Source organism: Ailuropoda melanoleuca, chromosome X, assembly GCF_002007445.2.
Source record: "Ailuropoda melanoleuca isolate Jingjing chromosome X, ASM200744v2, whole genome shotgun sequence".
Lineage (NCBI taxonomy): Eukaryota > Metazoa > Chordata > Mammalia > Carnivora > Ursidae > Ailuropoda > Ailuropoda melanoleuca.
The window spans coordinates 36,614,777-36,628,293 of NC_048238.1; the positions used below are offsets into that span (position 1 = coordinate 36,614,777).

The 13,517-nt window shown below is 43.6% G+C and overlaps 1 non-coding gene across 1 annotated transcript; it reads left to right on the forward strand.

Moving 5' to 3' along the window:
• Positions 1-202: 202 nt before the first annotated feature.
• LOC117797534 lies at positions 203-307 on the forward strand. Its single transcript, XR_004622549.1, has one exon. It is a non-coding gene; the product is annotated as a U6 spliceosomal RNA (small nuclear RNA).
• Positions 308-13,517: the final 13,210 nt, after the last annotated feature.

Below are 13,517 nucleotides of genomic sequence, written 5' to 3' on the forward strand. Positions count from 1 at the left end.
ACTTCTAAAAAACTCATGGGTCAAAAAAGAAATACAAAGAGAAATTAAAAAGCATTTTGAACCACATAAAAATTAAAATGCAACTTTTTGTGAGATGTCACTAGACAATATTTAAAGAAAAAGCAGTAAACAGCTATATTAGGAAGGGAGAAAGGTCTCAAATCAATGACCTCAATTTCAACCTTAAGAAACTGGAAAAAGAGTGCCCACTTTGGCAGCACATATACTAAAATTGAAATGATACAAAGATTAGCACAGCCCGTGCACAGGGATGGCATGCAAATTCGTAAAGGGTTTCCATATTTTTAGAGTATGATGCTAAGCGAAGTAAGTCAGTCAGAGAAAGACAAATACCATGTGATTTCACTCATGTGGAATTTAAGAAACAAATGAACAAAGGAAAAAAGAGACAAACAAAGAAACAGGCTCTTAACTATAGAGAACAAACTGATGGTTACCAGGGAAGGGAGGTGGGCGGGATGAACGAAATAGGTGATGGATTTAAGGAGCGCACTGTGACGAGCACTGTGTATTGTATGGAAGTATTGAATCACGAAATTGTACATCTGAAACCAGTATTACCAGGAATGTTAACTAACTGGAATTTAAATAAGAATTTGGGGAAAAAAAGAAACTAAAAAATGACTGACGAAAGTAAAAAGAAAAAAGAATTTAGAGCAGAAATGAACGGACTAGACAGGATAAAAACAATAGAAAAAAATTATAAAACCGTAAGTTGGTTCTTGGAGAAAATCAGTAACATTGATAGAACTCTTGTCAGACTTATCAGCAGAGAGAGAGAGAAAGAACACAAATTACCAACATCAGGAATGAGAGACAACATCACTACAGATTCTATGGATATAAAAAGGATAAAAATGGTGTACGACAAATCACTTTATGCCAATCAATTTGATAACAGATGAAACGGACAAATTTTTTTGAAAGACACGAACTACCAAAGCTTTGTCAAGAAGAAATAGATAATCTTAATGGTTATCTATCTATTTTAAAAATTAAATACGTAGGGGCCCCTGGGTGGCTCAGTCAGTTAACCATCTACCTTCAGCTCAGGTCATGATCCTGGTGTCCTGGGATGGAGCCCCATGTCGGGCTCCCTGCTCAGCGGGGAGTTTGCTTCTCTCTATGCCTCTGTCTCTTCCCCTTCCCTGCTTGTGCTCTCTCTCTCTCTCAATCTCTCTCTCTCAAATAAATAAATAAAATCTTATAAATAAATAAATAAAAATTAGATATGTAGTGGAGTGTGGCTCAGTCAGTTGAGCAATTGACTCTTGATTTCAACTCAGGTCATGATCTCAGGGTCATGAGATCGTGGATTCTCTCTCCCTCAGCCTCTGCCCCTTTCCCCATTCTCTAAATAAATAAATAAATAAATAAATAAATAAATAAGAAATCCTCAGGCCTAGATGGCTTCACTGGAGAATTCTAACATGTTACGAAGAAATAACACCAATTCTTCCCAAACTCTTCTTAAAATAGGTGACAATAAACAAGCACATGAGAAGATGCTCAACTTCATCAGTCATTAGGGAAGGGCAGATTAAAACTGCAATGAGATACTACTGCAATTCGAATGGCTTGAATTGAAAAGATAAACCATACCAAGTGTTGGCAAGGATTTGGAGGAACTGGAATACTCATACGCTTCTGGTGGGAATGTAAAATGGTAAAATCACATTGGAAAATATTTTGGCAGTTTCTTAAAATGTGAAATACACATCTATTACATATGACCCAGCCATTCCACCCTAAGTAATGACCCAAGAGAGAAAAAAGTGTACATCCATACAAATAGTTGTACAGGTAGTCCACAGCACCTTTTCAGAACACAGCCTTCAAGTGTAAATAACCCAATAACCCGCCGTCAGCTGGTGAGGGAATAAACAAATCATGATGTAGTTATTCAACAGGATACTACTCAGCAATAAAATGAAATGAACTATTGATGCACACTGCAATGTAAATGACTCTCATAGTAATTATGCTGAGTAAAGAAGCTGGACCAAAAAAAGAGTATATATATTGTATGATTCATTTATATAAAATTCTAGAAAATGGAATTTAATCTATAATGACAGATAATAGATCATAAGTTTCCCAGGGAAGGGAGGCTAGAGCTCAGAGGACGATGGGGGAGCTCTTCCAAAGTGACACAAGAAACCTTTTGAGAGTGATGGAGATGTTTATTATTTTGATTGTGGTTATGGTCTCATGCATATCTACATATGTCAAAAATTATAAATAGCATTCTTTAAGTATCTGCAGTTTGTTGTATGTCAATTATACCTCAATAAAGCTGTTAAAAACAGGTAATTGTTTTGGGGGCACCTGGCTGGCTCATCTGGTAGAGAGTGTGACTCTCGATCTCAGGGCCGTGAGTTCAAGCCCCACACTGGGTGTGGAGCCTACTTAAAAATTAAAAAAAAATTAAGTATTTGTTTTATTTGTGGTTACTTAGCTTTTCTCAGCACTGGCAGCATGCTGGCTTTGCATCCCCTCTGTTGTCCCTTTTCAAAATGTCTTCTCCACATATGATGATGTTCTACCAATTGTATTTACTTAAGATTTGTACGGTATTTAAGATTTGTAGTTGTATGTTACTTAAGATTTCTCCCACACAGTAGTATGTTTTAAAATGTCGTTAAGTGTTTAAACGTGAAAACAAAGTTTTAAATATAATGTTTACGATAGAAATACAAGTTCCAAACTGCTCTAGTACAAGGTACTTCCATTTGTAATGTGGGTTCTGCAGAGAGCAGAGCCCAAGGCTCCTGGAGCTCGTGTGCTTGTATTTGATCAGGGATACTGTTCCAGGAAGCAGGAAGGAACAGAGTGGGAGAGCTGAAGTAGAACAAACATAAAATGGTGCTGTTAAGCCTGCTGTCGTTAAGTGCCACAGAATTCTAGATTTGTGGCACTTGACCCCCAAGAAAATATCGCTATAAAAAGCACTCAAGGACTCCACTGGGGACAGTGTGCGGATAAAGAGGAGGAGATTTATCCACTGGTTCTTGGACCCCATTGGCCAAAGGTTTACACCACGGGATGTTAACCAGCCTACACTTCTGGTTTGTGCAGGCCAGGGTGAAGGTGCGGGGCATAGTACCAAGGACAGAAGCATCTGGTTCAGTTGGGAGGGGAGGCACTCTGATGGGGACCAGAGGAAGAAAGCCCTCATCAAACTTCCCATCACTACAACAGCGGAGAAAAAAAACGAAAAGAAACACACGACAGCAAGAGGATCTGAACTAGGCCTCAGAAATGTCTGACACATCTACATTCTATGGTTATGCGGAAGTGGGGTGAGTCTAAACTAGTTTTTTGTTCTATGTCCTAGGTGATACACGTAACCTGCAGTTCATCCTACTTGACATAATGTGACCCACTGCTTTGTTTCATGGGAGTATGTTCTTTTAATCAGTCTTGCAGCACTCAGCCCTGCTCTACACGAAATTTACCTTGAGCACTTTGATGTATGTATGTATGTATGTATTTTGGCTTAAACAACAGATATTTACTTTCTCACAGTTCAGAGGCTACAAGCTCAACACCAAAATGCCATTAGCTCGAGCACTTTTATCAACCACTGACTTCTGGGCTTCTCCTCCTACCAGCTGAAATGGGACACCTGGGATCAGTGGGGGAATCAGTATTTTTTTAAAGTTTCCAGGTGACTCAAATGTGTAGCCACAGTAGAGAACCACTGAATCACTTCAGTCTCCCGGCTGTCCCTTCTATGTTCTGTGCTGGTTACCAACTCTGACTAGTTTTTGCATCTTCACTACATAATAAAATGCTCTCTTCACCTCTAAATACTACACGCTATCTGAAGTACACTTTAGGTCTTACCTCACCTACATATCTTTCCCTAACCAGTTTATCCTTCTGGATCTTTCCCTTCTTTCTGCATCACCTTTATTAGCAAAGCGTCCCCCACACCTCTCTTAGCCATCTATAGTGAAACTTTTTTTTTAAAAAAAAAAGTCTTTCCAGGGGCATCTGCATGGCTCAGTTGGTTAAGCGTCTGCCTTTGGCTCAGGTCATGATCCAGGGTCCTGGGATCAAGCCCCATGTCAGGCTCCCTGCTCAGTGGGGAGCCTGCTTCTCCCTCTCCCTCTGCTGTTCCCCCACACACACTCTCATGCTCTCACTCACTCTCTTTCACAAATAAATAAAATCTTAAAAAAAAACTTCTTTCCATACTTAATTGCTTTTCTCTTCCCACCCACCCGTGAGCTCCTGGGTTTTAATTTACATATGTTCTTAATGTGAAGGGATTCTTCTCCTGAAAATTGTTTGTTCTGTTTATTTTGAAAAAGGTCAGTGTGGCAAACAGATTTTAGGGTGACTCCAACAATCTCTATCTTCTTGTGTTCATGTCCTTACATAATCCTCTCCCTTAGAATGTGTGAGAAATCTGTGACTCGCTTCTGATCAATAAATTATAGCAAAGGTGAGGGATGTTATCCCAGTGATTATGTTACAATATACAAGACTATCTTCCTAGCGGTCTCTCTCTCGCTGGCTCTGAAGAAGCAAGCTTCCATGAATCTTACTGCCCCAAGTAAATGAATTCTTCTAGTAACTTGAGGGAGCTAGGAGTCAAATTCTTCTGCACTCAACCCTCCGACTCCTGGCTGATCCTTTGATTTCAACCTTGTGAGACCCTGAACAGAGGCCCAAACTAAGCAATACTATAACTTCTGACCTACAGAAACTGAGATAACAAATGAATCTCATTTTAAGCTGCTGATTTCATGGTAATTCATTACACAGTGATAGAAAACTAACATATTTTGGTACAAGTAGTAGGACGTTGCTGTAACAAATACCCAGAAAAGTGGGAATGGCTTTGCAGCTTAGCAGTAGATAAGACTCTGGAAGAATCTGGAGGAACATCATAGAGAAAGCCTAAATTGCCTCGAGCAGTAGAAGTCTGGATTTGGAGGATGCTGCGGGTGAGGGCGCAGGTGAAGTGAGGAATATGTTAACGGAAGGAAGGAGAATCCTTGTTATGTAGGGGCAGAAGGCTCAGAAAAAGGATCTCCTGCTGTTACGGGCAAAGCACAACTTAGAAGAGATTGAACTCGGTTATCTAGCTAAGGAGATTTGCCAGTGAAGTATTTTTTTTTAAAGATTTTATTTATTTATTTGACAGAGAGACAGCCAGCAAGAGAGGGAACACAAGCAGGGGGAGTGGGGGAGGAAGAAGCAGGCTCACAGCGGAGGAGCCTGATGTGGGGCTTGATCCCATAACGCCGGGATCACGCCCTGAGCCGAAGGCAGACGCTTAACCGCTGTGCCACCCAGGTGCCCCTGCCAGTGAAGTATTAACAGCGCTGCCTAGTTTCTTCTTGTTGTTTGGAGTGAAATGTGAGAGGAGAGAAATAAATTAAGGGAAGGAAAAAAAAAAGAAAGAGGACTTGATGATTTTGGAAATGCAGTCTTTTCAGATGGCAAAGAGATGCTAAAATTAAGATAGCTCAGTCTAGACAAAGAGTGTCTAGGAAGAGTGTAGCCCTGCAAGCTTTTGCTAAAAAATCAGAACGGTCAAGAAGTCAGAGTGTTCGGTCATACAAAGGACCCTTTCAAGAGACTGTGTTTCATAGACCCTCTCAATCAAACCATAGGCTTTCTGGAAATCTTCTCTGCCCTCTCAACAAGAGGTCCAAATAGAGAAGGGATTGTTTTGGGGAAAAAAAAAATCTGTGGGTGTGGCTTTTGTCTAATGGAGCAAACCCCACTGAAATCCATGGAACACCCACAAAGTTTCTGAGAAAACTGTTTCATAATAAACACTACCAGCTTGAACTGAAAAGGACAAAGAGAGTGCAAAATGGAGAGGCTGTTGGATCCCCAAAATTACACTGGCAGGAAGCAGGCTGATAAAACTACTTCCGTGGCAAACATAGGCTACCTTTCTTGAAAACGTAAGGACGATTAACACAGAACCAAGAGCCCCGAGGGTGGAGCTGAGAGCCACAAGGAATGACTCCCACCCTGAAATGGAATCAAGTAACTCGCACTGTCTGCCTGGCTGGATTTCAGAACGGCTGTGGACCATTGACTCCTTTTTCTCTCCATTCTGTCCCTTTTCGAACTGGGATGTCTACAGCTGTTGTGCTGTGCTCCTCTCACCATTGTATGTTGGCTGTGTTGGGAGCAGATAATGTGTCTCTTTAGTTTCATGGGCCCACAGATGGAAAGCAACTGGAGCCCCAGAGCCGTGCGTCAGTGACACCAGGAGCCTCCTCCACACTTGGACCTGATTTAGATGATGAGATTTTGGACTTTGAGCGGATGCTCTAATGCCATGAGACTTTTGGGAACCTTTGGACAGGGATAAATGTATTTCCCATGTGAGAGAAACATGAATAATCCTGGGGGCCAAAGGACAGGCTCTAGAAGATTTCCTTTTCTTATGATCCCCACTTCCCTCTGTTCACACGCTTGCATAATCCCCTATCCTCCCCTTGAGAGTGGGTGACACCTGTGACTTACTTCGAACCCATAGAACACATCAAGGTGATGGATGGTCACTCCCAGGACTGTGTTCTGTTACAGAAGATTCCATTTAGCTAGAGGTTTCTCTCTCTGTGGCTGGCTCTGAAGAAGTGAGCTTCCATGAATCCTACAGCCACAAGAAAGTGAATTCTGCCAACAACGTGAGGGCACTCGGTAGCAAATCCTTCTCCAGTCAAGCCTCTGATGAGAATCCAGTCCTGCCCAGCACCTTCATTGCAACTTTGTGAGCTACAAAAGCAGAGGACCCAGTTAAGTCATGCCCAGACTTGTGACCCACAGACAACTGTGTGATAATGAATGTGTGTTGTCGTAAGCAAGTCAATTTGTGGTCATTGGTCATGCAGAGCCGGAGAACGCATGCAGTCAGATTTTCCACTGCTGTGTTTCAGTCACCATTCCTACTCAGGTAAACCACGGGGAAATGATGAGATCATATTTGCCTTCCATTTTTAAACTTTTATTTCAGTCTCTTCATTATTCACGCTGTGCATGTTTGGACACCGGGAGTGGAAGGCAAACTTCCCGAGCCCTAGGGCGGTCGTTGTCAAATTTTAGCATGCACTGAAATCACTTCGAGGGCTTATGAAAACACAGTGCTGGGTCCCACCCCTAGAGTTTCTGATTCAGTAGGTCTCGAGTGGAGCTCAAGACTCTGCATGTCTAAGAAGTTCCTAGTGATACTGATGCTGCGGGGCCATGGCCCATACTTAGAGAACAACTTCTACAGACCGTCTCTACTCTAGTTCTTTCTGTGGCCTCCATGATACACATTTTCTGCAGTTTGCTCTGATCCCTTTTCGCATGATGATTGATGTTGTAAGCTGCTGGAATTTCCAGATTCTGGCTGGCAGTTGCTATGGCAACACACAGGGTTGCCCTGTGCTTGAGGCCCTGAGTGAGGCCCTGAGTGAGGCCCTGAGTGAGGACTGACTTATAAGTGGCATGGATGTTTCTCTCAAGTTGTCTACTTCCTTCTGTGACCTTATTCCTGTTTTTTTTTTTTCCTTTTCTGGGAAGGTGTTTTGCGAGTCTTACTCAAGATTCTTCTAAGACGATAGTAACAAACCCTAAGGTTTATGGAGTTCTCCACATTTATAAAACAGTATCTTTTCCAGCACAAAACTAAATTTTATTAACTTATCAACCCTATTAGGTGTGCTGTGTAGGCCTTATTGTTCCCATTCACAGATAATGAGGAGAGGGCTCAAAGGCACTCAGATAAGTAAGATCCAAAGTCACGCAAGGCAGAACGTGACAGGGACAAGTCTGGAACCCAGAACTCCTGAGTTCTCCGTTAGCACGGGGGTTGCTGGCAGAAAACAGGCGGCACAGTCAGAGGGATAAGTGGAGAGAGCTTACCAGAAAGAACTAACAAGCGATAGTCAAGTACCCCAGGATGAAAAGGTAGCCGGGAGGCTCAAGAGGATAGAGTGGTTAAGTAACCTGCAGAGAGAGCTTGAGGGGCGCCTGGGTGATTTAGTCGGTGAAGCGTCTGCCTTCGGCTCAGGTCATGATCCTGGGGTCTTGGGATCGAGTCCCGCGTGGGGCTCCTTGCTCAGAGGGGAGTCTGCTTCTCCCTCTGCCTGCTCTGCCTGCTGCTCCCCCAGCTTGCGCTCACTCTCTCTTGCTCTTTCTGACAAATAAAAAAAAAAATTTGTAAAAAGAGAGAACAAGAGCAACCACTGTAGCTATAGGAGGGTGTCCAATAGGAGCTGTGGCCTTCAGTGGCCAAATGCAGGCACTGCCAATCCACGGAGCTGCAGGAAGAGGGGCTGGGACAATAAACCACCAGCTTCTCTCCCCAGAATACGAGAGAGGCTTAGGATAAGGGAGAGACATTTCGCCTTGTGGCTGTCCGATTGGGAGGCCGCTGTGGATTTCTGAACAGGGAGCAATGTCTGAAAATGGGGTGCAGAGAGAACTGGCCTGCTAGTGTCATACAGGGCAGATGGGATGGAGGGGAAGTTGGAGGCATGCAGATGAGTTCAAAGGATGGTGTCGAACTAAGAACATCTTCCATTTCTGTCCACACTGCAGTGGCCTTGGCCAGAGCAGGTAAGGAAAGACATATGAGGATTGTGCATGGGTGTGTCACTCCTCCATTAGGACATGTTTGTTTAAAAGAATTATCCTAGGTGCCTGAGTGGCTCAGTCGGTGAAGCATCTGCCTTCAGCTCAGGCCATGATCCTGGGGTCCTGGGATCGAGTCCCGTGTGGGGCTCCTTGCTCAGCAAGGAGTCTGCATCCCCCTCTCCCTCTGCTACTCCCCCTGCTTGTTCTCTCTCTCTCTGAAAAATACATAAATAAAAGTTTAAAAAAATAAAAGAATTATCCTAATATGCTTGGATATTCGATATTGAGTTTGAAGACCTTTCGTGGGGTATGACTGGTCTTTTGGTCTTGGTTTGGGTTCCTGAAAAGCAGACTCAGAGGGATAAGGATCTGATTCTCCGTAGTTTATTCCGGAGGTCCAGGGGGACACCGGCAGGGAAATAGTGAAGTGAGGGAGAAAAACCAAGAAAGGAGGTATTATCAATCCAGTCATCACAGTGAGTGACTGGCACTAAGTTTCATTGGTAAATTCGGGCAACCAGCGTTAATACACACATCTCAGAAGCATCCCACTTGAGAGGCAAAGGACTTGGAACATTTGTACGCCGGCTCCTGAGCGTCTTTGATGGAGGGCTCATCTTGGGGAGCGTTAGACACTTCCAGACTGCCCCATGCACAGGCAGAGTGGCCATCCGTGGTTTGGGTCACGGCCTCCTGACCCAGAGATGGAGACGCTGGCAGTTGGAAGTCATTCTGAGTGCAGTGAACTGGGTGTGGGCGGGGCCTCGACAACACCGGTTACGTTGTCATTTGCAAGACGGTCCTCAACAGCTCTGCCGTCCCTACTCACTTAATACAGTGCCCTCAACTGCTGTGTCCAAACAGAGTTCTAGTCGATCACGCACAAAATCAAGCCAGCGCGGTTGTTTTGAAGGTTATAGCACTGTTGGACAGATACCATACTGGGCAGTGGAATTTGCAGTTAAAGGCAGGGTGTAATTTTTGATAATGTTTTAAGGTTCTGGGGAAGGAGGGTGTGGGGAAGACCTGTTGCCATATCGGCGGGGGAATCAGTGCAGCTAACATAGCAGCTGGAAGTTAACCAATGATGTGCACCCAGGACTCTGAGCCGTCAACCCAAAAGAAAAGAGGAACACAGTAGGCAAGGAAAGTAGCCAGACAGCACTCCCCCTGCTCTGCATAGTACGTTTCTCTGTTGCTCTGACCTGGCTGCAAAAGACACCGAATAGTGCTTAGTCCGCTGAAAACCAAAAACTTCAAAAGTGGTGTCACTTTCCATCAAGTTTCAGAACGGCGCATCGTCCCATGACTTACACCTCACTGACTTCGTATCTCTCGATTCAGCCAGGACATCTTGTCCTGCTCTCCATCAGAGCACTCAGCAGGATCTTGAATCCACACAGACACAAGTTTTTAAAAAATGAGGCAGAGGGAAGCATTTTCTATGCCACACTGTGCTGAATTATTTACTCCCAGCCGGGGATTCAGAGAGCTAGCTCTTCCTCAGCCTTGAATTTTACTGCAATACAAAGAAAGATAATAAGTAAATAAGGAGAGGGAGGAAATCAATCCCTTGGAGACCTCCTGGCTTCTGAAGTATCTTTTGAAATGGAGCCCGATGCTTAAATGATTATGTCATTTCGGAGTGCAATGCTAATATGCTCACAACTATGGCTAAATGCTGGAGCGAAGCACAATTTTGAAGCACTAAATTTGTGGCTGTATGTTTAAGCAGAAAAAAAGATGCACCTAGAATTTGCATGCATTTATTTAATTAAGCATCTCAAAATTTAGGAATCGACCCCAAGGTAATGCCTTGAAGCATTGCGTGAAAAACAGTAGTGCAGGTAATGGAAATGAGGGTGTCTCCATTTCTTCTGAGATCAGGGTGAGGAAAAGGGATACAACACACATGGGGAGGTATTTAATATGTCCACAAAAGAAAACAATCATCTGCCTCTTCCCAGGATATGTGTCATAGAGGGGGATCGTGAACATTCCCAACGTATTCCAAAGGGGCTGTCACCACATGGTTACATAAATACAAGGTGACTTTATTTTTTTGTCTCCTACTACTCCTTTACAATTATTCAGAAGGATAATTCCTTCCCAGACCTAAGACCAAATCCTGGGGAGCCCCGTTTCTTTTCTGGAGAGCTTAGGTAATAAAAATTCCTATGGTCACTTTCAGTCCAAAACCCATTCTCTTTTTGGTAATTACCGGGAACTGAAATTTCCAGGTCTGTGCAATGATCAAAATTTTGAACATGACCCGATGCTGCTGGGGGGTAGGGTGGGGGTGGGAAGAGACATGGTCAGCTTTTGATCTGGAGAAAAAATAGTGCTTCTTTGTTTTTCTTCTCCCAGCTGTTCACCTGGTACTTCACGCCTTCCACCCTCCCCCCCCCACACCCTGTGGGAAGAGGGAGAAGTATGTAGTTGGGGGAGGGGGAGACAGGCAGTCCTCTTGCCCCAGGTGATGGACTCTCTCCTGTCTCATCTCTTTGCTGTTTTCTGTCGCTGGCTGTCCCCTTGGCTTTATTGTCAGCTCTATTCTCCAAAGATTTTTTTTTTCACTGTTTTAAGTGGGCCCTGCTGGATAGTTCCTAAATTGATCCTACTGCTGCTTGTTTCTGCTTCTCTCTCTCTTCCAATCGAACACACATACACACACACACACACACACACACACGTAAACGTCCAAATCTGTTTCACAGGAAACATTTATGCATCCTTTTTTCCAGTAGATTCCAGAACTGTTGGTTGCTGGTCCACCCAGTGCAACCACCCACTAGAACAGTCAGTCTATCCATTCCAGGTACGAAGTAGACATTCATCGACTGCGTCTCCCCTCGAACGATGGGCAACACGTATCACCCCGCCAAATGATTTCGCCAAAGCCCCTCTCTCATGATCTGAAGTGAAGAGAGAAGCATTTCCCGGCTTTCTCAACACAGCTTTCTCAAATAAATCACGTCTAAAAAAATCTTCTGCTAAACACTAACCCTCAACCCTTTTCCCCCACGTTGTGGGTGAGTCACAAAACTCATCATTTTGGGCTTTTGCCATTTCTTTCTGCAAATCCTATAAGAAAGTTTATCTCAGAGGTCCCTTTGGTATCTGGTATCTATTAGTGTCTCAGCAGAAATTTCTATTTTAACATCCAATTACAAAGTAAAAAGTGTGAGGAGGCTATTTTCTCCCCTCAGCCAGAACTTGGAAGTGCCCACAGACTCAGCAATAAGGAACCCTTGGCTGGTATTTTGGGATTTGCAGAGGACTTCAGAATCACTTTTTACTGAAAGCTGGTATGCAGACAGCATTTACCGGGAAGCCACTATGTGCCCTCAAGATAGCTATGATGTATAAAAGTCATTTCTCCCCCGCGCCCAGAAGAAGAACTAGAGAGATAGAAACAGGAAGTGGCTTTCCTGGAGACAGTAATGAGTTGTTGGAACTTGGGAACAAACTCTATTATTGTGTGATCAACCAACGGACTAAGCCTGGCAACGAACATATGACAGAATTCAATTTAAGCATTTCTTTCTGTCCCACAAGCCCATAGGCTTAGATGGATTTGCAGGATAAGACTGCATGCGATCCAAGATCAGAAGAGTCAAGGAAAGTCTTCTGTAAAAGCCTTCAGGAGCCAGAGGTAGTACCAAAGATGGAGGGCAGGAGATCATTGGATTAATCGTGTGGGTAGACAGAACTGGAGAACAACGAATGCACCCGGGACAAGAAGAACTTGAAGCGAAAGCAAAGTTCCCCCATCTTGGAGGATTCTTTCACACCCCTCACTCAAACATGCATCTCCCTCATGAAGAAGAGATACACCTTGGAAATGACCACAACTCATCCCTGTCAGCACGCCTCGGAAGCCTACCAGGGAGCGCACCTGCCTAGCTTTCTGCTGCCCTACTTATATCCATCTTGCCCCAGATAAACCCTCTCATGCCCAAAGCTACACACACACACACACACACACACACACACACACACACACACAGCTAGACCACGTTTCCAAGCCTCTCTTGAGGTTAGGTTTGGCCATGTGACTGGGTCTTAGCCAACAGAATGAATTGCCAACTGTTGTGTGCACTTTCACATCTGGCCCATAAGAACCTCCCACACGCTACCCTCCATGTTGTTTCCCATTCTACCCACCTGATGCAAATGAGCCCAACATGCTTGGAAGCTACTTGCTGAAAAGGGTCTAACATCACGGAAGAAGCCTGGGTCCCTGAATCTCTACTTGGAAGATTGTTGCCCACCCATTGGACCACTCATTTTGGACTTCACACAAGCAAGAAAGAAACTTCTATTGCGTTCGAAACATTACATATGTTGGGATTTGTATGTCGCAGCACCAAGGGTTACCTTACGAAATACAGACACCAAAAAAAGTTGTTGGACTGATAGACATCTCAGCTTGGGTCTCCTCTGAGAAGTTCAGAGTAAATTATGTAAACATAAGTTTGAGCTCCTGTAGGGAGAGTCCTTATTCTAGCTATCTTTGTATCCCCCTAAAAATAGTTCTTGAAGGAGTTATCACATATAGTAAGAATTCAGTAGCATGTGTTTAAAATGTTCAAATGTTCAAATCCTAAGCAGAAGTATTGGCTGTGAAAATACTGATGAGCCCTTACGAGGGCTAAATAAGGGTGTACTGAATAAATGAATGAACGAACGAATAAATGATACAGTTTGGTGAAAATAAGTCCCACCTGAGTGACAGAGAAATTTGCTCATTTGTAAAATGAAAGTGATGATATCTTGCCCTTATTATCAAACCAGAAAATATCCTTCCAAGCCTTTAATTGCTAAATGAGTAGGTGGTAGACCCATGTAAGTTCTCTAATATAATTTGGATAAGCTCCTTTATGTGTTGCTGTGTT